Source organism: Dromiciops gliroides, chromosome 4 (genome assembly GCF_019393635.1).
Source record: "Dromiciops gliroides isolate mDroGli1 chromosome 4, mDroGli1.pri, whole genome shotgun sequence".
Lineage (NCBI taxonomy): Eukaryota > Metazoa > Chordata > Mammalia > Microbiotheria > Microbiotheriidae > Dromiciops > Dromiciops gliroides.
The window spans coordinates 299,275,647-299,302,651 of record NC_057864.1 but is presented as its reverse complement, the minus strand read 5'-3'; positions in this window follow the sequence as shown (position 1 = coordinate 299,302,651).

Below are 27,005 nucleotides of genomic sequence, written 5' to 3'. Positions count from 1 at the left end.
TATTGACTAAGGACATGTAAAGGGCTACAATTCTAGCTATACTATCTAAAATCTAATGAGTGGTCGCCAATAAATTATAAGCTTTAGCAAGAGTATTAAAGTTTTTAAGTATTTATTAAAGAGCATTAGGTTCAGAGAGAAAGGTAAAAATGTAACTATTTCTAAGAGACCCCATCATTCAACCTGCCATGGTGAAGTCAGGAACAAAAAGGACCCAACGCCTCCTGTGAAGCTGGGAACATCCCCCTCCCCCCCCCCTCACGCACACAGAGCTCCAAGCTAATTGGCTGGCAGCTTTGATAGACAGCACCCACGAGCAAACATCACTTCCTGATGCCAAGAACCTGACTGGAGGCTTGCCCTCTGATGTCTTCTCCTCATTGTGGAGTTTTCCTACAGTAACTCTCCAGCAGGTAGCATCATTCCAATCATTATAGTCATGGGCATAGGTCTCTACAAGTTTGAGGAAAGGGAGCATTCCATTGATGGTAGTTGTTCAGTAAAATTACTGCATAAGAGGTAAAATTTTATCAAAGATCATGGAAATGAGATCTTGGAGACAACTTAGTTGTCTTTTACCACTTTTCTTCATATATGTAGTTATGATAGCCATGTCTTTGACAATTGGAGGAATTCTTATGGAACACTTATAAGGAACATTTATAACTCTATTTTTTATTCAAATATGTTACCAAATATCCCACTTTTGGGGGAGGGGTCAGCATAGGTAGAGAATCAGTGGGAATGGGAAAGGGAGAAGGTAGTTTTTCCTGAACTTCATGGATTTGACTCATCATTTACTTCTGTAAGAGATAAAATATATTTCATTTTACTTTCTTCACAAGTTGTTCATGTTACCTCATCAGAGTATATAATAGGTACTGCTACACTGTCACAAAATCACTTCCTGCAATTTTTATATAGCTGTTTGATTGTAAACTATACTGCTGCACTTGTCATGAATAACTATTGCCCTTGAAGTAATCTATATTTAATCTGGAGACATGAAAGCTTTGTCATTGTTGTAGAACAAAATACTTACTTGTTCCATTGTAAATGGTGAAAACCCCAGAGCCATACTAATGATATCAATAAGAAAATGACCATACCTATATGCTGTAATCAGATCACAATATATTTGTATTTAACATTTTACACAAATTCTTAGGTTATATTGCCTGCTATACAACTAATGCAAGTATCTTTTTTTATCATAAAACTATAGTATTATTTTCCAGTTACATGTAAAGATAGTTCAGCATTTGTTTTTATAGGATTTTTGATTCCAAATTTTTCTCCCACCCTCCCCTCCTTCCCCCTTCTCCCAAGATAGAAAGCAATCTGATATAAGTTATATATGTACAATCACATTAAACATATTTCTTCATTAGTCATATTGTGAAATAAGGACCAGAACACAAGGAAAAAACTTCATAACAAAGAATAAAAACAGCCAAGAAGTAGAAACAGTATGGTTAAATCTGCATTCAGAGTCTACAGTTCTTTTTTCTGGATGTGGAGAACATTTTAAATCATGAGTTCTTTGAAACTGTTTTGGATCATTGCATTGATGAGAAGAGCCGACTATCATAGTTGATCATCACACAATGTTGCTGTTTCTGTGTACAATATTTGCCTGGTTCTGCTCGTCTCACTCAGCATAAGTTCATGTAAGTCCTTCCAGGTTTCTCTGAAATCCTCCTGCTCATCATTTCTTACAGCACAATAGTATTCCATTACATTCATATACCACAACTTGTTTAGCCATTTCCCAATTGATGGGCATTCCCTCAATTTCCAATTCTTTGCCACTGCAAAGAGAGCTGCTATAAAGATTTTTGTACATATGGGTCCTTTTCCCTCTTCTGTGATCACTTTGGGATACGGACCTAGTAGTGTTGTTACTGGGTCAAAAGGTATGAACAGTTCCATAGCCCTTTGGGCATAATTCCAAATTGCTCTCCAGAATGACTGGATCAGTTCACAACTCCACCAACAATGCATTAGTGTTCTAATTTTTCCACAGCTTCTCCAACATTTATTATTTTCCTTTTTTGTCACATTAGCTAATCTGATATGTGTGAGATGGTACCATAGAGTTGTTTTAATTTTCATTTCTCTAATCAATAGTGATTTAGAGCATTTTTTCATATGGCAACAGGTAGCTTTGATTTCTTCATCTGAAAAATGTCTGTTTATATCTTTGACCGTTTCTCAATTGGGGAATGACTTGCATTTTTATAAATTTGATTTAGTTCCTTATATATTTTAGAAATGAGGCCTTTATCAGACATACTGTCTGTAAAAATTGTTTCCCAGCTTTCTGCCTCCCTTCTAATTTTGGCTGCATTGCTTCTGTTCATACAAAAAAATTTAATTTAATATAATCAAAGTCATCCATCTTGCATTTCATAATATTCTCTATCTTTTGTTTGGTCATAAATTGTTTTCCTCTCCATAGATCTGAGAGGTAAACTACTCCTTCCTCTCCTAATTGATCTATGGTATCACCTTTTATGTCTAAATCATGTATCCATTTTGAGTTTATTTTGCTATATGGTGTAAGATGTTGGTCTATGCTTAGTTTCTGCCATACTATTTTCCAGTTTTCCCAGCAGTTTTTGTCAAATGTTGATTTCCTATCCCAAAACCTGGAGTCTTTGGGTTTATCAAACAGTAGATTACTATCATCATTTACTGCTGTGTCTCCTGTGCTTAACCTATTCAATTGACACACCACTCTATTTCTTAGTCAGTACCAAATAGTTTTTATGACTGCCACTTTATAGTATACCTTCAGATTTGGTATGACTAGCCCACCTTCCTGTGCATTTTTTTCATTAGTTCCTTTTATATTCTTGACTTTTTGTTCTTTCAGATGAATTTTGTTATCATTTTTTCTAACTCTATAAAATAATTTTTAGGTAGTCTGATTGGTATGGCACTGAATAAGTAAATTAATTTAGGTAGAATTGTCATTTTTATTATATTAGCTTGGCCTATCTGTGAGCAACTGATATTTTTCCAGTTATTTAGATCTGATTTTATTTGTGTGAGAAGTGTTTTGAAATTGAGTTCATATACTTCCTGGGATTGTCTTGGCAGGTAGACTCCCAAGTATTTTATATTGTCTACAGTCACATTAAATGGAATTTCTCTTTGTTTCTCTTGATGCTGAGCTTTATTGGTCATGCATAGAAATGCTGATGATTTCTGTGGTTTTAGTTTATATCTTGCAACTCTGCTAAAGTTGTTCATTGTTTCAAGTATTTTTTAGTTGATTCTTTAGAATTTTCTAAGTATACCATCATATCATCTGAAAGGAGTGAAAGTTTTGTTTCCTCCTTGCCTATTCTAATTCCTTTTTCTTCTCTTATTGCTAAACCTAATATTTCTAGCACAATATTAAATAATAGAGGTAATAATGGACATCTCTGTTTCAACCCTGATCTCATTGGGAATGCCTCTAACTTATCCCCATTACATATAATGTTTGCTGATGGTTTTAGGTAGATACTGCCTATTATTTTAAGGAAAGATCCATCTATTCCTATGCTCTCTAGTGTTTTTATTAGGAATGAATGCTGTATTTTGTCAAAAGCTTTCTCTGCATCTATTGAGGTAATCATGGTTTTGGTTAGTTTTGTTGAAATGGTTGATTATGTTGATAGTATTCCTAATATTGAACTAGCCTTGCATTCTTGATATAAATCCGACCTTGTCGTGGTATAATATCCTGGTGATGAATTTCTCTAATCTCCTTGCTAATATTTTATTTAAGATTTTTGTATTGATATTCATTGGGGAAATTGGTCTATAATTTTTTTTGTTCCCTTCAAGGCTTACTTATCTTTTAAAATTTCTTATCAGTGAGTCAGTCCTGGAGACTTCACCCATTCCCCACAATTTTGGAGCTGTTTTTCCTACAAATATTAATTTGATGGAAGGCAAAAATCATTTCTGAGATAGGGTTCAAGTATTAATTATCTAATCATTTTCTTATCACTGTAGCATCCTCTAGTGGTCCTACATGTAGGGCATTCCAGTCAGAAATACTGAATTCTCTGACCTATCCTTTCATCCCCCCATTAGAATACACAGACATTCTCTTCCTACTTCTGTCACTGTATAACTTTTTTTCTGGGTTGAGTACTCTCATTTGGTTTCTGAGCTGCGAAGGCTAATTATATGGGCTGCCAAGATGGGGACTGGTACAAGTCATCAGTCCATGTGGCCTCAGCCTAGATGTGCTTCATTAACCAAGGTGCTAGGCCACGAGTACTGAGAATTAAGTTTTTCCTTTCCTGTGTTTGAATTACAGTTGTGATTGGATGATATATGATTAATGAAAGTTTTTAGGTGTTAGGAGCCTGCCTGATTATTATTCTTGGTAATAGTGTAATTAAAACTGACACTATTACCTTCTTGCTGTTTTGAAAGAAAGGCACCCTAAATCTTACCTTCCCTACTTGACTCAAGCCAGAAAAATAGATGAGTTCCAACAAATCACATGAATGGATTAAGGCAGTAGCTTTCTGTCGCTGAAAGAGCAGGGCCTCTTTTCTTCAAAATTAACTTCCACTTGAGAAAGGGGGGCATTGGCTGACTTCCCTCAGAGCTTGAAATGCAGAAGGCACTATGTTGAATTAGAGAAGACACTTCCAGCTAGCAAGAGAGTTTCCTTAGAAGAATGAAATAAAGATTGGGAGAATGTGAACCGTTTGGGATTAAGAAAATTCTTTTGAGTCTGTTTTTTCCTCTCTTTTGCACTTCCCCCACTGCTCTTCATGGTGAACAAAGGTGAAGGTAGTGAGTGATCTGCCACTACTTGGTTGCTTTCTTTTTCTCCTGAAGGGCAGAGGAACAGCTCTCTTCCTCTCCTCTCCTTTTTCCTTGTCAGAGAAAGCAATGTTAGAGAATCAAGGTGCACAATGGCTCTGCTCTACAGTAAGCCATTAGACATAGCCCAAACATGGATATAAATGTTGCTTTTCATACCTGGAAGGCAGAAAAACAACCATCAGTCTACCTGTCAGCCCTTGGTCTCTGCAAATAGTAAGTAAACCCATATATCAACCTGTAGGCTTTATTGAGTTCAAAAGAAGTAAGAAGTAATACAGTACCCTCATTTGTTCATGAATTTTTTTTGGTATCTTTAGATTTACTTTTAATACTTATATTCAAATTTATAGTCATTTTGTTATATGTGTATATTTGCTACTGAGGTAGAAATTTTTCTATTTCTCTCTCTGTTTCTCTGTTTCTCTGTGTCTCTGTCTTTTTCTCACTTGCTCTCTCTGCTGCTTTTTTATTTTAATGATAAAGGGATTTTCTTGTTAGTAAATTCCCTCTACAAATACAAATAAGCCTGTTGTTTCTGAAAGTTGCAGGCAGGGGCCACAACCTGATAAAATAACATTTGCATGGAATATCCATCTGTTGATACAAATCACTTTCTCTCCAACTGACAATTTGTTCTAAATTGTTGTCATCATGAAATGTCACATTATTGATGTGACATTATCAGGTTTCAAAATGATTGACCTGATGCCACATTGTTTAGTAAGACAACTGGCTGGCTTCATTCAAAAGCATTAAAAAATGCTTGAATCATAAAGAACAATTTGTCCTTCGTGAATTGTCTGGGACAAGTCCCATTTTAAAATGGAGGCCTGGGACTATTTAATGTGTAAAACAAAATAGCTAAAGTTTTAACATGACTTTTAGATGAGTTAAACCTTCAGATATCTGATTCTAGGAATGTTTACCATTTTAACAATTCCTAGTGTGTTCTTCTGTTCTTGTAATGTTCCCTGATGAAACTTCGTTAGGTCCTTTCCGTTTAGGCCAAATCATAACCATAACAAGTTAGTATGTATTTTGGCTGAGGGTAGAAAATATAGAGAACTCTGACAGTCTCTGTATTAGTCTAAGGAAAGTAAAGTGGCTTGGTAAGCCTGGTGCCAGCCACATGACAGGATGGTGTGGGTGATCAGACGCTTATCAAGAAACCTTTGAGGAAGTAGAGACAGGGCTCGTAGAGATAGAATGGGGATGGGGTTGTGTGGTTAGGGTGGCAGAGGGGGTGGGCCTGCTGTCTATAATTCCTCTTAGTCAGGAAAGATGAACCTGGTGGATCTTTTGAGTTTGGGAGTTCTAAGTTGCAGTAGGTTTAAAACTTATGGTGTAGTCACACTATTTCTCTCAAAAATAAGTGAACTCCCAGGATCAGAACACTAGTCTGCCTAAGGAGGGGTAAACTATTCCACTCATATTTAAAAACAGGTAGATTAAAGCTTCCATGGTAATTGGTATTAGGATCTGCCCTTAGTGGTAGCACTTTTGGATAGATTGGGAGTTTCACTATAAAAAGAAAAAAAATAGTATAAGGGAAAGGATAGGTCATCAAGTTCCCACCTAGCCATAGACTGGTGCAGATGGAAGCCACTACTTCCCTCAGATAAGGCTGATGTATTTGCCTTCACCCTTATGGGATTTCCTGACCAGAGTATATCCAGAAAACCAATAAGATCCTGCTTCCTGTTCAGATGTTCATTCTGTCTCTCTCCTGATCAAAAGCTAGTGCTTGGTAAAGGCTAATATCCTAAGCAAACCCTTTCCATACAGAAATAAAAAAACTGAAAGAACACTATACTGGGTTATAGAAAACTGAAATTCTAGTCTTAGCTCTGACACTAGCCCTGGGTGTCTGTTCTTCTGTTGAATGAACTTGTTGGATAAGATGATCTTCCTTCCACCTTTAATTGTCTATTAGTATATGCTTTGGGCTACATTACACTCTTGTGTTGCTCAGCCTTAATTTCGATAAAATCTAAATGACTTTTATTTTTCAACCAGTTACTTCCTCTCTCTGGTACCTCAGTTTCCTCCTGTTTAAAATGAAGCGGTTAGATGGGATGATTCTCTTCAGCTCACATAGTGTCACAATACTTTGAATGTTTTCTAAAAAGAGGCAGAACTATTTGCTTTAAAGTCTCTTTTAGCTCCCTCCCTAGAGTTATATGTTTTCTATAAAGGTTATAACACCATACTTACTTTCAATTAATTTGGCTTCTTGGATACCAAATAATAAGAAAAAATATCTACCTCACTGCCCAATTAGCAAGAATACTAACAATACTCAAATGCATCTTTAATCACCTACATACTGGGTCCATGTTTTTCTGGCATACGTAACTGTTGCCCATGTTCTTCCATGATTTCTCCATAGGAAGTGAGACTATTGTGATAAAGGCCTTCTTTAATTTTTTCAGACATTGTAAGGGTAAAAAAGGATATTTTTGCCTACCTGTAATTTTTTTCTTCTTCCTACATGAACAGGCCTTGTTCTTATCATATAATTATTTGATTACATATTTTAATAATATTATTCTTTAAAATTGTGGATTTTATGTTGCAGCCTTCCCACACTTACCATGTTCTTCTCTATTGACCTCTGGGTGATACTCATCATATTACAGTTAGCCTCTTGCTGCCAGATAGCAACACTCATAGAATGTTAATATTAAAAAGATGAACCTCTGCTTTTGTGGAAAATGGTGGTCAATAAAGGAGTGTTGAAATTTGGGGAAGGCAATGCAACCTGCACTCCAATTCTTGTTCAATTCTGGGCTTAACTTGTTGCCCATTTCTACTCTTTGTTATAGAATGTACACACAGACAAGCTCCTCCAAATGAATGTCTAAATCTGGGCAATAAATATTTTTCATTCTCTTGGCTATTTCTGTGATTGATTGATTCAGTCATTGGCTCTATGGTATCATTTAACTAATATTAATTACCTTTTAGAAATACATCTTTATTAAGGTAGTATAGTAAAAACATTTGGCAAAAAATATCTTCCCCAAACTCTATAATCATAGTTTCCTACAAGTATATAATGATTCCAGGGACTATGAACTCAAGCTTAGAGAGCACAAGTGGCAAAAGGGATAACTCACAGCTTCTGGATGCTATACTACTGAGTCCTCGATAGGTGTTCCTTAGGTATGATTTAACATCATTTGTCTGTTTCTAGAACTGTGAATTTTTACCCAGTGTATCTTTGACTTTCTTCCATGGCTAAAATGGTCTTGGTAAGATGGGAAAACATCTTGATCTCTAAAGTTCATAAGATCCTTCTCTGGTAATGGGGGAAGTGGTAAGGAATTGATTGAGATTATTTTTAAAAAATGTTTGAGAAGAAGGAACAGAGATAGAAGGCAGTATGGTCTGTGGTACACATGGGAAAATATGAAATGCTTCACTCTCATTTCGCTCAATAGAAGCAGGACACAGAAAGATACTTCTGCTATGGCTTCTAACTATCTTTCTATGATAGTAAGAAAATAAGTACTATGTAATACTAACCTCTTTATCCTTCCAGGTGAATTATTTTCCAGGTTGCTCTAATGAATTTCCAGATTTTCTCTGCCATGACATATAAACTTCTTCATCCTGGAAGATCACTACATCCCTGAAATTCATGTATTGAAAGTACTCCTTGGGGGCAGCTAGGTGGCGCAGTGGATAAAGCACTGGCCCTGGATTCAGGAGTACCTGAGTTCAAATCCAGCCTCAGACACTTAACACTTACTAGCTGTGTGACCCTGGGCAAGTCACTTAACCCCAATTGCCTCACTAAAAAAAAAAAAAAAGAAAAGAAAGTACTCCTTGGCTTATGGACTCTTCCTCTGGATAATATGAGTAGCCTAGAGGTCCATTGGTATCCATGTAATGTCAAGCGATGTAGAGGAGGGCCCCCAGCAGTTTGGGTGGATAACTTGTGGAAAATTTATGGAATGACATGTACTAGACACACAAGAAGTGCAAGCACAAATGAATTGCTAACTGCATTGTTGGAAGGAATACCCACATCAATAACATCATACATCTATTGAAGTAGCAAAGTACTTTGAAGAAAAAAGTATTTGTGTTAATGTTGGAGATGCTCTCACTGATAACAGCTGGTGACAACTAATACTTGTTTTAAGTTTTTGTAAAAACAATGCAAATAACTTCTCAAAGAGATCTGAGCACATATATTGTTTTTGAACAAAACTTTGTTTATTTAGGGCAAATTTCTCATGTTTCGCCACAAATAATAGCATATATGTGCTCAGAACTTTGTACCACAATTTGAAAGCATTGATTCTGTGACACTCAGATTTCCTTTAAATACAACTCTTAAAGCCATACATTGATACTGGAAAAACCATAGCTTTGACAATATGGACCTTTGTTGGCAAGGTCATTTCCCTGCTTTGTAGTATGCTATCCAGATTTGCCATAACTTTCACTCCAAGGTGCAAGCATCTATTTAATTTTATGGCTGCAGCTAATGTCTGCAGTGCTCTTTTGAGCTCAAGAATATTAAATTTAATGTTACTTCCATTTCTTTTCCCTCTATTTGTCAGGAAGGTGTCCATCTCTAGTCATCTTTATCTGTATCTTGCCAATTGATCTAGATGGTTCCAGAGGAGAGAGAGAGTGAGGCTGGTGGCTTTGCACAACCTTGCCTCACTTAAATCCAATTAATTGCAAGTCATGATATCACCTCCCTGATGTCATGGTCCTCTTAGAGAACAAAAGACAAACAACAACAATTTGCCAGGAAGTGATGGAACAAGTTGCCAAGATCTTAGGGTTTTTTTATGTTGAAGCTTCAAGCCAGATTTTATACTCTCCTCCTTAATGCTCATCAAGAGGCTTCTTATTTCCTCTTCATTTTCTGCCATGAAAATGGTATCCTTTGCATATCTGAAGTTGTTGATATTTCTCCTGGCAAACTTAATTCCTGCTTTTGATTTCACTCGAGGAACTCGGCATATAAGTTAAATAAATAAGGTGACTATATACAGTCTTGTTGTATTCTTTTCCCAATCTTAAACCAATTAGTAGTCCCATGTTCAATTCTAACAGTTGCTTCTTGGCTTGCATACAGTTTTCTCAGGAGACAAATTAGATGATATGATACTGCCATATCTTTGAGGACTTACTATATTTTTGTAATCTACACAGTCAATTGCTTTAGTGTAGTCAATGAAATAGAAGTAATTTTTTCCCTGGAACTCCCTTGCTTTCTCCATAATCTAGCAAATGTTGGCAATTTGGTCTCTACTTCCATTGCCTTTACAAAAACCATACTGTACTTCTGGTAATTCTTGGTTTACATGTTACTGAAGCCTAGCTTGTAGAATCTTAAGCATAACCTGGCTGGTGTGGGAAATGAATGCAATCAGTAATTTGAACATTCTTTGGAATTGCCCTTCTTTAGGATTGGGATCTTTTCCAATTCAGTGACTACTGTTGAGTTTTCTAAATTTGCTGGCATATTGAGTGAAGCACTTTAACAACATCATCTTTTAGGATTTTAAATAGGAAAAAAACATGAGCTGGAAATCCATCACCTCTAAGAGCCTTTTTGTTAGCAGTGCTTCCTAAGGCTCTCTTGCTTTCATTCTTTAGGATATCTGACTCTAGATCAGTAACCACAGCATTGTGGTTATCAGCGATGTCAAGATATTTCTTGTATAGTTCTTCTGTATATTCTTGCCACCTCTTCTTTTTTTTTTTTTAAGTAAGGCAATTGGGGTTAAGTGACTTGCCCAGGGTCACACAGCTAGTAAGTGTTAAGTGTCTGAGGCTGGATTTGAACCCAGGTCCCCCTGACTCCAGGGCCGGTGCTCTATCCACTGTGCCACCTAGCTGCCCCCTTGCCACCTCTTCTTATTCTCTTCTACTTTAAGTTTCTATCATTTTTTATTTGATGACTTTTACCAATTTTTGCATAAAGAGTTCACCTTAGATCTTTAATTTTCTTGAAGATACCACTTGTTTTTTTCATCCTATTGTTTTCTTAATGTTTCTTTTCATTGCTCATTAAAGAAAGCCTCATCCCTCCTTTCTGTTCTTTGGAATACTGCTTTCAGTTGGTTATATCTTTTCCTTTCTCCTTTACCTTTGACTCTCCTTCTTTCCTCAGATCTTTGTAAAGACTCATAAGACAATCATTTTGCTTCCTTGTTCTTTTTCTTTGGAATGTTTCTGTTGCTGCTTCCTCTACAGTATTGTGAATATCTGTCCATAGTTCTTCAGGCACTCTATCAGATCTAATCCCTCAAATTTATTGATCACTTCTACTTCATATTTACAAAGGATGTTAATTAGGTCATGGGGCAGCTAGATTGTACAGTAGATAGTACAGTGGCCCTGGAGTCAGGAGGACCTGAGTTCAAATTTGGCCTCAGACACTTGACAGGTACTGGCTGTGTGACATTGAGCAAGTCACTTAATCCTGATTGCCTCAAACATCCAGGTCCATCTGCAGTAATCCTAATCTTGCCATCAGACTCAGATGGTTCTGGAGGAGAGAGTGAGCCAGGCAAACTGACTTAAGTGACTTGTCCAGGGTCACAAACCTAGTAAGTATCTGAGGCTGGATTTGAACTCAGGAAGAGTAATATTTCTGATTTCAGACCTGATTCTATCCACCATGACATCTAGGCACCCAAACCTAGATGTTATTGTTATTCTGTTGTGTTCGACTCTTTGTTACCCCATTTGGCATTTTCTTGGCAAAAATGCTGGAGGAGTTTGCTCTTTCCTTCTTTAGCTTATTTTACAGATGAAGAAGTGAGTCATACAGGGTTAAATGACTTTCTCAGGGTCACACAGCTAAATAAATATCTAAGACCAGATTTAAACTCCTGAAGATGAATATTCTTGATTCCAGTCCTGGCACTCTATCCATTGCACCAGTTAAATGCCCTTCAGAATGTGGAGAATATAATACACAGACACAGGGACATGTCCCTTGATGTTTGGAGCTATGTAAATGGTATGATACCCTTTCCCAGAGGAAAAAGTTGGAGTCTCTGAGGAGGAGCTTCTTCTATTCCAAGGAATTGTTATATAGGTCCATGAATGCCACCAAGGGAGAGATCAACCAGTACTGGTCAAAGGAACAAGAGATGAACAGTGTTGGTTAATGACTTCTTAATGAGGCAGACCAAGTCAGACATGAACAACAGAAAGATTTTTCTTCTTTGAGCTTCTATTTGGAACATGACAGAACAACTCCTGAGATTGATCAAATCTGATGACCCTAAACCATTTCTAGTGATTTAAAAGGTGATTACACTCTCTGAAAGAATAGAAAAAGCATTGTTAGTATATTTGAAGTACTGAACAAAAAATCAAATGCCCTAAGGACTTAGCTAGTGTTTAGTCATTCCTACAGAATGAAAGTAGGGGTTTCATAAGAAAAAGAAAATTCAGAAAGTGAAGAGCTACTTATAGCTTTTTTACTGAGAACAGGATTTAGATTTCTTGATCACATTGAAACATAAGAAGGATGAGCTCTTGAAGAGGAATGAAGCACACCTATTATGTTTTCAGAGAGTCTTGTGAATCTGATGAAGAGGGCTTTAAACTGAAAATAGAAGGGGAAGGACAAAACTTTAGTTTTGTTGTTTTTGTTTATTAGTATCTGATTCTTTGTGATTCCACTTGGCATTTCTTGGCAAAGAGACTAGAGTGGTTTGCCATGTCCTCCTCCAGATCATTTTACAGATGAGGAAGTGAGGCAAACAGGGTTAAGTGACTTGTCCTGGGTCACACAGCTAGGAAGTATCTGAGGTCAGATATGAACTCTGATGAGTTTTCCTATCTCCAAGCCTGGCACTCTATCTACTGCACCACATAGGTGTTTTATATATATATACATATATATTCAGACACAATCAGTCAAATATTATATGTGACAGACAGCATGGCTTTAGTGGATAGACTTGGCCTCAAAGCCAGGAAGACAATGGGATCAAAACCTGACTAAAAGTCTCACATATACTATATGACATTAGGCAAATTTAACCTTTCAGTGCTCTAAACAATACTCTAACATTGAAGCAGAAAAGATGTTTTAATCATCTAGGAGTTCTTTATATCAATGAAATCATGTCTAGAGCAGTCCCTATCACTCTTCAATGTATATGTGTATGTATGTATTTACAGATGCCAGAAACAGTAGAAGGTATATTAATAGAAATACATCAGTTGAGAGGACCAGTAATTCACAGATGAAAATATCCAAAAAGAGAATCAGGAACTTAGATGCCAATACACATAATATGGTTAATAAATAAGGTAAACTACAAATCCTAGGTAGCACAGTATATAGGGAGCTAATAAATTCATGTTGACTGCCTGGAGTAGGAAAACTGAATTTTAATCTTGCCATACATACTTATTTGAAATGTCATATTGGGCAAGTAACTAACCCTTTTTGAGGATCAATTTCCTTATCTGTAAAAAGGATAATAATGGGACCTAACTCTCAGGGTTGTTGTATCAAATGAAATAAAATATATGAAGTGTTTATCAATCTTAAAGTGATATATAAATGATAGCTATTATTTTCTTATTCAATTAATTAACAATAATTTTTTTTTTTTTAGGCAATGGGGGTTAAGTGACTTGCCCACAGTCACAGAGCTAGTAAGTATCAAGTGTCTGAGGCTGGATTTGAACTCAGGTACTCCTGAATCCAGGGCCAGTGCTTTAACCACTACGCCATCTAGCTGCCCCCAACAATAATTTTTTAAGAGTCTGCTATGTGCCAGACATTATACATAGGGACTTGAGTTACAAATAAAAAGATTTTAATAATCTTTACTCAAAAAGGGTTTAAATTCCAGTGGAAAAAACAAGAAGTGTACACACATACATGCACACACACATATATATGTAATATTAAGAAAATAAATCTAAGCCCCATTTTCATTTCCTAATTGATAAATGGCCAAAGGATATGAAGAGTATGTTTCCAGAAGAAATCAAAGCTTTCACTAGTCATGAAAAAATTCTCTTAAATCACTAATAATTAGATAAATTAATATTAATACAACTCGACCTCACCTATTACATTAGGTAAAATGACAGGAAAAAAGGACAAATGTTGTAGGGGATGTGGGAAAATAATGCACTATTGGTAGAGTTGTAAAATGATTCAACCATTCTTGGGAACAATTTGGAACTATGCCCAAAAAGCTAAAAAATTGTACATACATGATGACCCAGCAATACCACTACTAGTTCCATTTCCAAAAGAGATCAAAGAAAAAGGGAGAGGACTTATATGCACACAAATATAGTCACCCTTTTGTGGCTTAAAAGAATTGGAAAATGAGGGGATACCTATTAGTTGAGGAATGGCTGACCAAGTTGTGGTATTTGAATGTGATGGAATACTATAAGAAATGCTATAAGAAATGATGAGGGAGATGATTTCAGAAAAAAACAAACAGGAGACTTACATGAATTCATGCAAAGTGAAGTAAGTAGAACTATGTGAACCTTATACATAGCAACAATACTGTAATTATGATGAACAGTGAAAGACTTAGCTACTTTACCAATACAATAATTCAAGGCAATTCTGAAGGATTCATGATGAAAAATGCTATCTACTTCTAAAGAGAGAACTGATGAACTCTGAGTATAGTTTGAAGCACATTGTTTTTCACTTTTTTCTTGCTTTATTTTTTGCAGCATGGCTAATATGGAAATATATTTTGTATGGAGATGATGGAGGGAGGGAAATAATTTGGAACTCAAAATAAAAATAAATAAAAATATAGACATTTATAAAGGAAATAAATACAAATAGGTTTATACAAGATATTTCAGGAAAAGCTTCATGTAGAATGTGGTTCTTAACCTTTGTCTTAAGGGAATGCAAGGATTCTATGAGATAGAAAGGAAAGAATACATTTAAAACATAGGAGACAATCTGTACAAAGACATAGAAATGGAAGATGAAGTGTCCTGTCTGAGGAACAGAAAGAAGGCAAAATTTTGCTGGATTACAGAGTGAGGGAAGGAGAGTGATGCTCAGTGAAGCTGGAAAGAAAAGCTGGGGTTAGGTTTTAAAAAGCTTTACAAGATGAAGAGGTTTAATGTTCTTTTTAGGGTACCATATTGCTTCCTTTTTCATATGATATGAAGTTGGAAGGACACATTTGCTGACAGTCAGGATTCAAAAGGTTCTTAAAAGGTTAGAATAATGAGCCAAATGTAATGAGAAAAAATAGAATGTATAAACATGGATCAGAGATGAACTTTGCAAGTACAGAATATGGGATGCATGGCTAGGAAACAATTCATGTAGAAAAACTTTGAGGATTTTAGTGGACAGTGAACTCACTATAAATCAACATTGCTACATAGCAGCCAGAAGTACCCTAATTCTATCCAGGACTGCATTAAGCAAAGCAGTATGAAGAATTAAGGAAGTGATAAGTTCACTATTCTTTATCCTGAACATATTATATATGGAATATTACACTTCAGGAAGGCATTGATAACCTGGAGAGCATGTAAAGGAGGTCAGTCAGGGTGGTGAGAAGTTGGAAATCATGAGTTTTTGTCAAAAGAATTGGGAATATTTAGGCTAATGATAAAAGGGGGAAGATAGCTGCTGTCTTCATGTAGTTGAAGGATGGCCACATGGGAGACTGATTAGATTTGTTCTCTTTGACCTATTATAACAGAACTAGGAACAATGGGTGGAAGTTGGCCTAGTTTTGGGTTGATGTAAGGATAAACATTCTAACAAACTTTGAGCTGACAAAAAGGTGGAATGGATTGCCTTGTGAGGTGCCTAAGCATAGGACGTAACTGATCAGCAAAGAATTCACAATGGAGAGAATAATGTAATGGTTATGGTAAGACTTTTCTCTAGAGCCAATACTTTACTGAGTTTATAAGGGATAAGGGATTAGGAAAATACCTTCACTGGGTTTTTTTGTTTTTGTTTTTGTTTTTTTACATATAAGGTATTTTATTTTTTCCGTTACATGTAAAGATAGTTCTCAACTTTTGTTTATACAAGCTTTACAATTTCAGATTTTTCTCCCTCCCTCCCCTCCCTGCCCCCTCCCCTAGACAGCAGATAATCTGATATAGGTTATATCTATATATCCATATATCTATATCCATATACATATACATATATATACCCACACATATATATATATATACACATAATAACATTAATCCTATTTCTGCATTAATCCTGTTACAAGAGAAGAAATCAGAGCAGTGATGCAAAACCTCAAAATAGAAAAAAAAAAAAACAACAGCACCCAAAACAAAAGAAATAGTATGGTTAAATCAGCATCTATACTCCACAGTTCTTTTTTTCACTGGGTTTTAATTGGTATCAAGGAGACTCCATCCACCAGTGAAAGTCAGCACCCTCTCCACAACTCAGATTATAGCAGAGAGAAATATTTTGAAAATATATTTTTCTATTTATGAAATTGTCTCAGTATATACTGATGAATTGCACAGAGACATCACTCTATGTTATATTTTTCAGTTAATCTAGAATGATTTTGACATATGCATGGGGATAGGAACAGGGCCATGTCTTGTTGGAAAAAAGAGACTTAAGAGAGTCATTTTGCTCAGTTGAATCAAAAAATGTTTATCAAACAACTAACACAGTGGAATCTTATAGTCCCTACACTTTTAAGTCAGTGTGATTGTAATGATGTAGCTTATTGTAGAATATCATTGTGAAAGTCCTTTTCTTCTTTTTTGATATCTTTGTCAAGGGTACTACTTTTGTTAGGTGTATAGATTACTCTAAGTGGTATATGGGGTGTTCAGGGAGGATTAGCACTCCTGGTGTGAGGGGCTTGCTGAACTCTTTTTAGGGCTTGTCATCCACATGTGCTCCTGATGCTCAACTCACACCTGTGACTCCAAGAATCAGTAGCATGTGCAGCAGCCAAACTTTGTCTCTGCAGACAAGCTTAATAACCTTAAGTGTAACTGATGGGCCTCAAACCCATCAAGGAGTTGGGGTATTTACCCCAAGCAGGTAGAGACAGATTAGTAATATATGTAGTAAATTTTAAGATTTTTAGTCTCTTGGTATCCTTTCCTTTTTTACGTACTTTGAGAACTAATCCCTTAACAGCTTCAGAATTGTGTGATTTCTAGCAGAAGACCTTCTATTGTATATGTATGGTTTGGTTTACCTTCTTTTCTCATCTTCATTTTCTATACTGTCATTTCTACCTCCTCAAGAAGCATATGAAGGGCTGTGATGTTTTAATTTTAAATATAGTACCTTCCTTGTATTAAGAAATACATTTACCTCCATTTTTCATCTATGTCCCTTCCACTATTTATTCTTTCCCCACCCAATGTTTATTGTGCCCTTCTACCTTAATCCCACTATTCTAATCATGATTCAGTTCTGCCTGACCCTTTTACTGAGCCTCCTGATATTCCCCCTCTATAATTTACAAACTTCCCTTTATTTTAGAACTCTTTCTTTAATTCTTCTAGTTTCTTCACTGTAGGTTCTCACAGAGACCTGACTTCTCCTCCTCCTCCATCCCAGATGACAGTTTCTTTGATGGATTTTCCAGTATTAGTTGCATCTTCTTTCATTATTCCCCTCCTATCCCAATTGGTCCTATAAGGAAAGTAGGCATATTCTTTGCTCCACATGATCATTTCTCTTAGTGTCAATCTAAATCTGGGTGACTGTTGTTCACTGGTCTCCATGTTTATTTTCCTCATTTTCTCAATAAATCAATGAATAATCATTTATTAAGTACCTATTCTGTTCCAAACACTGTGCTAGGGACTGGGGATTCAAAGACAAATAAATAAATAATCTGTGCTATCAAATGACTTATTTTCTATTAGGGGAGATAATTTGGACATAATATATGTGTAGGCTAAGCAGAAACAAGGTAGCCTTGAATGGGAAAACACTAGCAGCATAGAGGAATAGGAAAAGCCTTCTGGACAAAGTCTCAATTAAGTTGAATCTTGAAGGAAGCCAAATAATCCAAGAGGCCAAATGAGAAGAGAATGAAGGAATTCCTGGAATGAGAATTTGCCACTATGTGTCACTATGTGTTTCCCATTCCTGTAATGGGGTGTTTTCCCTTTTCCTACAATAGGAAACACATACTGCTAAAGCATGGCAAAAGGAGATAGGGTGTTGTTTATAGCAAGCAGGTTAATATGAGTGGGTTGTAGAGTGTTTGGAGGAGAATAACATTTAAAAAATTGGAAGGCAGAAAGGGACCAGATTGTGAAGAAATTGTCTTTGTTTGTTTTATGCCAAAGGAATTTATATGTAGTCCTAGAGACAACTAGACAACAACCTATTCAATTCTACATTATCTTCTACTCTCATTCTATCTCCACTCTTGCATTATCAAATCCTAACCCTGGATTGTTCCCACTATCTTTCTCCACCCCTACTCATATACTGATAAATGGAGTTGAGTCCATTATAATATTATACTATCTAATCTCATCTGGGCCCTCACTGCAGCAAGGAAATCCTTTTCTTCTTACATAATTGATTCACTATGCTATTCACCACAGCAACTGTTCCAAACCATCTCTCAAGCGTCCTACATCATTTTAAACTTCACAGTTTAAGACCTTACCTCATCCCTTAATAAAAAAAAAAAAGCAAAACAAAACTATTTGCCATTACATCTTTTTCCTCAATCCTCATTTCATAGTCCCTTGATATAATCCTATTATTTCCTTCTCCTTTATTCCAGCCACTAATAAAAAAAAAAAAGTGGTCTTTCCCCTGCCAGGGCCAATCCCGCTAAATGTATCCTTAGTTCCACAACTTTCATTTTTCTCTTTCAAATTACTACAAAAGCCATCCTCTCTTCCATCCTAATCTTTAAGCTAACTCACTACTTGCTTTTTTTTACTATTATCTAAAAACACTGCAAATGTCCCTTCTTCTTAAAAACACCCTCAAAAGTCACTGTCAAACCTGCAGGCTATCATCCCATATTTACCTTCCCTTTTTCAGCCAAACAATTTTACATAGCAGTTAGAATCATTCTCTTTTCTTCCTTTTGTCTCCTTCTTAATCTTCTATAAATTGCCAAATCTAATGGTCTATACTCAGTGCTCATCCTTCATGATGTCTCTTCAATATTTAACACTGTTGAGCATCCTTTTCTGCTGGAAATCACTCTCTCTTCTCTGACTTTTCATTACACTACTGTTGAGCTTCTCTTTATCTCAGCACTCTTCTTAGTCTCAAAGAAGATTTTCATCCAACTAACCTATAGATATAACCCCAAGGCTCTCAACTAGGGCTTTTTATCTCTCTGTGTGTGCTCTTTGACTTGGTGACCTCACCAATTTTCAAAGGTTCAATTTTCATTTCCAAGTACATGATTCTCAGATCTATGTTCCCATTCTTTCTCTTGAGCTCCAATATCATATCAGCAACTGACTCTTCGATGTTTCAAACTGTAATGCTCAACTTAAATTCAGCATATGCAGGGGCAGCTAGGTGGCGCAGTGGATGGAGCACCGGCCCTGGAGTCAGGAGTACCTGAGTTCGGATCCAGCCTCAGACACTTAACACTTGCTAGCTGTGTGACCCTGGGCAGGTCACTTAACCCTAATTGCCTCACTAAAAAAAAAAAAAAAATCAGCATATGCAATACTCAATATATTTTTCTCAAAGGACAAATCTCCTCTAAACATTCCTATTTTCTTTCAAGGCTAAAGCCATTCTCCCAATCACCCAGGTTTACAAACTTGATATCATTCTCTACTCTTCACTCACAGAATTTGAGAATTGGAAGAATCCTCTCAGGTTATCTTGCTCACAAAAAAAGAATCTCCCTTATAACATATTGACAAGTGGTCATCAAGATGATCCTCAAAGACTTCCATAGAAGAGAATAAACTACTTTTCTAAGTAATCTACTCCATGCTCTAGTAGTTAGGATATTTTCTTCCTGACACCAGCTAAATTTGACTCCTTTCAATTTATACATATTACTTCTGATTCTTCCCTTTCAGACAAAATATAAAAAGTCTAATCCTTCTTCCAAGGGGCAGGCCTTCAAATACTTGAAAACATTAATCTTGTTATTGCTAAATCTTCTCATAGCTAAACTAAACATGTGCAATTCTTTAAAATAGTTCTCTTAGCCAGGGAAAAGTAGAATGGAAATCAGTTGGAAACTACATAATTTAGTTATGAGGAATGAATGGGCCAAACAACAAATCATGGAAACAATTGATAACTATATCCAAGAGAATGACAATAATGAGACAACATACCAATATCTATGGGATGCAGCCAAAGCAGTGCTTAGGGGAAAATTTATAGCTCTAAATGCTTACATGAATAAAAAAGAGAAAGAGGAGATTAATGAATTGGTCATGCAACTTAAAAAGCTAGAAAAAGCACAAATTAGAAATCCCCAATTAGATACTAAACTAGAGATGCTGAAAATTAAAGGAGAAATTAATAAAATTGAAAGCAAAAAAACTATAGAATTAATCAATAAAACTAAGAGCTGGTTTTATGAAAAAACCAATAAAATAGATAACATATTGGTTAATTTGATTAAAAAAAAGAAAGAAGAAAACCAAATTACCAGTATCAAAAATGAAAAGTGTGATTTTACCACCAATGAAGTGGAAATTAAATCAATAATTAGGAATTATTTTGCCCAACTGCATGCCAATAAATTTGGCAATCTAAATGAAATGGATGAATCTTTACAAAAATACAAACTGCCCAGGTTAACTGAAGAGGAAATAAAATCCCTAAATAAACCCATATTAGAAAAAGAAATTCAACAAGCCATTAATGAACTCCCTAAGAAAAAAATCCCCAGGGCCAGATGGGTTTACAGGTGAAATTTACCAAACATTTAAAGAACAATTAATTCCAATATTATACAAATTATTTGGAAAAATAGATGAAGGAGTTCTACCAAATTTGTTTTATGACACAAATATGGTGGTGATACCAAAACCAGGCAAAGCAAAAAACAGAGAAAGAAAATTATAGACCAATTTCCCTAATGAATATTGATGCTAAAATCTTAAATAAGATATTAGCAAGGAGATTACAGCTAGTGATCACCAGGATAATACACTATGACCAGGTGGGATTTAGACCAGGAATGCAGGGCTGGTTCAACATTAGGAAAACTATTAACATAATCAACTACATCAATAAGAAAACTAACCAAACCATATGATTATCTCAATAGATGTAGAGAAAGCTTTTGACAAAATGCAGAACCCATTCCTAATAAAAACACTAGAGAGTTTAGGAATAGGTGGAGCTTTCCTTAAAATAGTAAGCAGTATCTACCTAAAACCATCAGCAAGCATTATATGCAATGGAGATAAATTAGAGGCCTTCCCAATAAGATCAGGGGTGAAACAGGGATGTCCATTATAACCCCTATTATTTAATATTGTACTAGAAATGTTAGCTTTAGCAATCAGAGAAGAGAAAGGAATTAAAGGAATTAGAATAGGCAAGGAGGAAACAAAAGTATCACTCTTTGCGGATGATATGATGGTATACTAAATGGGAACTAAATCAAATTTATAAGAATCCAAGTCATTCCCCAATTGAGAAATGGTCAAAGGATATGAACAGGCAGTTTTCTGATGAAGAAATCAAAGCTATCTATTCCCATATGAAAAAATGCTCTAAATCTCTAATGATTAGAGAGACACAAATTAAAACAACTCTGAGGTACCACCTGACACCTATCAGATTGGCTAAGATGACAAAAAAGGAAAATAATAAATGTTGGAGAAGCTGTGGGAAAATTGGAACACTAATGCATTGTTGGTGGAGCTGTGAACTGATCCAACCATTCTGGAGAGCAATTTGGAATTAGGCCCAAAGGGCAATAAAGCTGTGCATACCCTTTGACCCAGCAATACTACTTTTGGGTCTTTTTCCCAAAGAAATCATGGAAAGGGGAAAGGGGCACACATGTACAAAAATATTTATAGCTGCTCTTTACATGGTGGCAAGGAATTGGAAGTTGAGGGGATGCCCATCAATTGGGGAATGGCTGGACAAGTTGTGGTATATGAATGTAATGGAATACTATTGTGCTGTAAGAAACGATGAGCAGGAGTTCAGAGAAACCTGGAGAGTCTTGCATCCGCTGATGATGAGTGAGATGAGCAGAACAAGAAGAACATTGTACACAGTATCATCAACATTGTGTGTTGATCTACTGTGATGGACTATATTCTTCTCACCAATGCAATGGTACAGAAGAGTTCCAGGGAACTCATGATAGAAGAGGATCTCCAAATCCAGGGAAAAAAAAAGAACTGTGGAGTACAGATGCTGAATGAACCATACTATTTCTTTTGTTTTTCTATTTTGAGTTTTTTTTGTCATTGCTCTGATTTTTCTCTTATAACATGACTAATTCAGAAATATGTTTAATGTTATTATGTATATATATAACCTATATCAGATTACCTGCTGTCTAGGGAGGGGGGTGGGGAGAGGGAAGGGAGGGAAGGGAGGGAGGGAGAAAAATTTGAAATTGGAAAGCTTGTATAAACAAAAGTTGAGAACTGTCTTTACATGTAACAGGAAAAAAATAAAATACTTTATTAAAAAAATAAAAAAATAAATAAAATAGTTCTCTTGTTAAATGAGCTGAAGGTCCTTCACCATCCTAGTTACCCTTCTCTGAATGTTTTCTAACCTAGCAATATCCTTTTAATGTCACAGAATTGAATACAATACTCCAAATGAGATTCCATAATGACATAGTACAGTTGGAGTGTTACTTCCCTATTCTTCCAAACTATGTTTGACTAACAGAATTTTTATCTATCATATTAAATGTAACATCACAATAATTCATATTGAGCTTGTAGTCCACTAAAACCATGAGATCTTTTTCAGAAAATAAATAACTGCTGTCTAGTCATGCTTTCCCTAACATATATTTGTTATTATTATTTTTTTCTGTCACCAAGTTTAAGACTTTACATTCATCTCCATTGTATTTCTTCTCATTAGATTCAGGCCAATGCTCTGGCCTGTCAAGTTCCTTTAGATCCTGACTCTGTCATCTAGTGTGTTATTTATCCATCCTAGCTTCATGTCATCAGCAAATTGATGAGCATGACATTTCTGTTTTTATCCAAGCCATTGATAAAATTGTTAAAACAGGGCCAAAAACACATTCCTCAGGTTTCCAATAGAGACTTCCAGCCACATTGACACTAAATCATTTACAGTTTTAGCCTAGACATATGATTGGTTCTGAATCCATCTAATTATATTGTTTAATTCACACTTTCCCATCTTTTCCACATGCATAATATGAGAAAAAACATTTATCCAAACTTTGTTAAAATCTAGATCAACTTTATCCATGGCACTTTCCTCATATACTAATTTAGTAATCCTCTAATAAAGGGAAATGAGGTTAGTTGAGCATGACTGTTCTTGATGAAACTGTGTAATCATTGCTTCCCTTCCTAAATGTCACCAACAGTTTTTTAATTATCTAGTCAAGAATTTTACCAAGAATCAGAATCAAGCTTACTAGTTTCTAGTTTGCAAAATAATTTTCAGAATATATTCTCTTATCTTTTTTAGAAACTCAGGACATTTTCCCTTTAATGTTCAGTTCCTGCCACCTTCTACATGAGGAGTCTCCTGATCTTCCCCAGATGCTAGTGCCTTCCTCCCCAGATCAAATATAGGCTTTGTAATGTGTTTTATCTGTACATAGAGTGTTCTTAATTTAATATCTGTGAACATAATTGGTTTACTTTTTATTCCTAGGTATTTTATGTTATTTGTTTAATATATTCTCAATAGTCTAAGAAAGGGTGGGTCCATAAGATTTATTAGACTGCCAAAGGGATCCAAGACAGAAAAAGATTAAGAACCTCTACAATAGATGTACATATTGTCTTCTTTTGTAACACTGCAGGTTCTTGAAGGGCAAGGACTGTTTTTTGTTTTTTGTTTTTTTTACTTTTTTCTTTGTATCCTTATTATCTCATACAGTGGCTGGCACATAGTAGGCATTAAATAACAGCTTGTTTATTGAGTTGCGTTTTTTTCTTTAAATGCTCTTGAAATGCTTTTATTGGAGTCTTTCTCTGAGCTTTCTTTAAACTCATTTAAAGTGTTTCTCATTGTTAAATGAATTCCTTATCATCTTTTACCATCCTCTATAAAATCTTACATATTAGCCTAGATTCTAAACTGGTATTATTTTTGGCTCTTATATATAGTAGTTTGGAGATTAAGTGCTTTCAGATTGAAGCCATTATTAGGTGCTTTTGTTTACAAATATGAGTAATTGATTTGTATTAGTTAAAATTATTTATGAGATTGTTATAGCAATCTTGATATTTTTCATGTTTTGGGAACATCAACAACTCATTTAAAAGGGTCGTTTCAATGGTCATTTAAAAGTTTGGAGTTATTTTAATTGTATGCCATATCTCTCTTATTTCTTATTTTTTAATGTAGCTTTGAATTAATTTTACTTTTGCTATAGCATTTGGTAATCTGATTGTATACATACAGCTGATTCAGAAATGACTTGCACATGAATACTGTGTTTTTTTGTATCTATTAAGATATAACAAATTTTATTTATGTGATGATATTCAGTATATGTAGCATTTCCTTGAGGTTTTATGATCTATAAGCCATATACCACTCTGACTTTTATTCCTTAACCACTTCTTCTAATGTATGTTTTGCCATCTTACCCCATGCCCACCATTACAAAGAACTCACCAAAGAGTACATTTATTTAATTTGATTGTTCTTATTGTTTACTTCCTGGAATTCTCTTCATCATCTATGTTCAAGCGTATGCTGCCAAGTTTTCATGGTCTCCTTTTTGTAAATACTTATTGTGAGCATTATAGTATAAGATGACCAAAAGGCACATGAAATTATTTTTGGTTTTGTTGTTTTGTTGTTGTCTACTAATTCTTTTTTTTTTTTTTTTTTTGCTTCTCTGGAGAACCTATGAGCAATTCTTTCATTTGGTTATGAATTCCATTTGTCTTCTGTCTTCCTTTCTAGGAAAGGATGTCAGTATTGGTGTGCTTCAGTTCCTTCACTATAATATTCATTCATTGGATAAGGATTTATAGAACTAATAGCTAAGTTAATGCTTATGGATCATATAAAACCTCTGTGGTTCTTTAAAAAAAATTCCAATCAAATGTAAGAACAATTTTTAACATTGATCTTAAAAAAATACTTTCAGTTCCAAATTCTCTTTCCTCCCTTCCCTCCCCTGAGATGTCAAGTAATTTGATATATGTTGGACATGTACAGTCATGCAAAACATATTTCTACATTAGTCATGTTGTGAAAGAAAACAGAACAGAAAGAAAAAAAAACAAGAAAAATAAAGTTTAAAAAGTAATCTTTGATCTATATTAAGACACCATTAATTCTTTCTCTGAAGGTGGATAATATTTTTCATTATAAGTTCTTCAGAATTATCTTATTTTATTTTTGAAATAGCTAAGTCATTTACAGTTGATCATAGAATAATATTACTGATACTATTTATAACATTCTGATTCTACTCACTTCACTTTGTATCACTTCATGCAAGTTCTTCCAGGTTTCTCTGAAATCCACGTGCTCATCATTTCTTACAGCACAATAGTATTCCAACACAATTATATACCACAACTTGGTCAGCCATTCCCCAATTGATGGGTATGCACTCAGTTTCCAATTCTATGCTACCACAAAAAGAGTTGCTATATATGTTTGTGTACATATAAATCTTTTTTTTTCTTTTTTGATTTCTTTTGGATACAGACCTAGTAGTTTCTCTGGTTCAAAGGGTATGCACAGTTTTACAGAACTTTGGGCATAGTTCCAAATTCTTCCCCAGAATGTCTGGATCGGTTTACAAACCCACCAGTAGAGCATTAGTATAACAATATTCCCACATCCCTACCAGAATTTGTCCTTTTTTCAGTCATTTTAGTCAATCTGATATATGAGAGGTGGTACCTCAGAATAGTTTTAATTGGCATTTCTCTAATCAATATGATTCATAGAATTTTTTCATATGACTGTAAATAGCTTTGATATCTTCATCTGAAAAGTATCCAGTCATATCCTTTGACCATTTTTCATTTAGGAAATTACTTGTATTCTTATAAATTTGTATTCATCCTCTCTCTGTATTTGAGAAATGAGGCCTTTATTGGAGAAACTTTCTATAAAAATATTTCCCCAGTTTTCTGCTTTCCTTCTAATCTTGGCTACATTGATTTTTGTTTTTGCAAAAAACAAAAAACCCTGTGATTCTTAGGGTGAGTACTCTGTTTTTTTTTCTTCTCCTAATCTGTCACTATCATGGGAAAACTAAGAGTCGCAGAGGACTGAGAACCACTATATAGTTTTCCTTATATTGTGACAGGCAAAGAAGTCATCAATGATTGATCAGCCTAGTGGTCATTAGGCTTTATGAAATTAGCCAGGGTAGTCCTAAGAAAAAAGACATAGGACATTACAAGAAGTATGTTTGGATAAAGGAAAACACATTTTTTTTAAGTTTTTCTTATGTGCTATGCTCAGTGCTAAGTGCTGATACAAAGAAAAGCAAAACTTTAAATGCTTCCTGACTCAAGTAGCTTCCACAATAATGATAGAGATAATATTAAAATATATAGATGCATATGTGATAGAAATTATAATGAAGCTAAGCTTAGAGGAGAAGCTTAAAGGGATTGGGAAACATAGAATGACTTCTTTAGAAGATGGCAAAATCCTGTCTTAAAAGAAACCGCGGATATTAAGAGGTAGAAGTGAGTAGGAAAAGCATTCCAAGCATGGAAAAGCAGCTAGCATAAAGGGATTGAGATAGGAGATGGGATGTTGTGTCCAAGGAAAAGAAAGTAGCTGGTATCTCTCAAGTACAGACAGTGTGGCAGAATATATAAGTACTGGTGGTCTTCCATCTCACTGTAATGTTTGCAGCCAGTAACTCTCAGTTCATACAATTGATGTGATCAGACATATTGTTTATCTTGCCTATCAAGCCCGGTGGAGTTATAGGAAGACAAGGACAGAAGGGCACTCCTGCTGGTGGACTTTCTTGCTGGGCTATTCTGGCACTGGAACTTGGGCA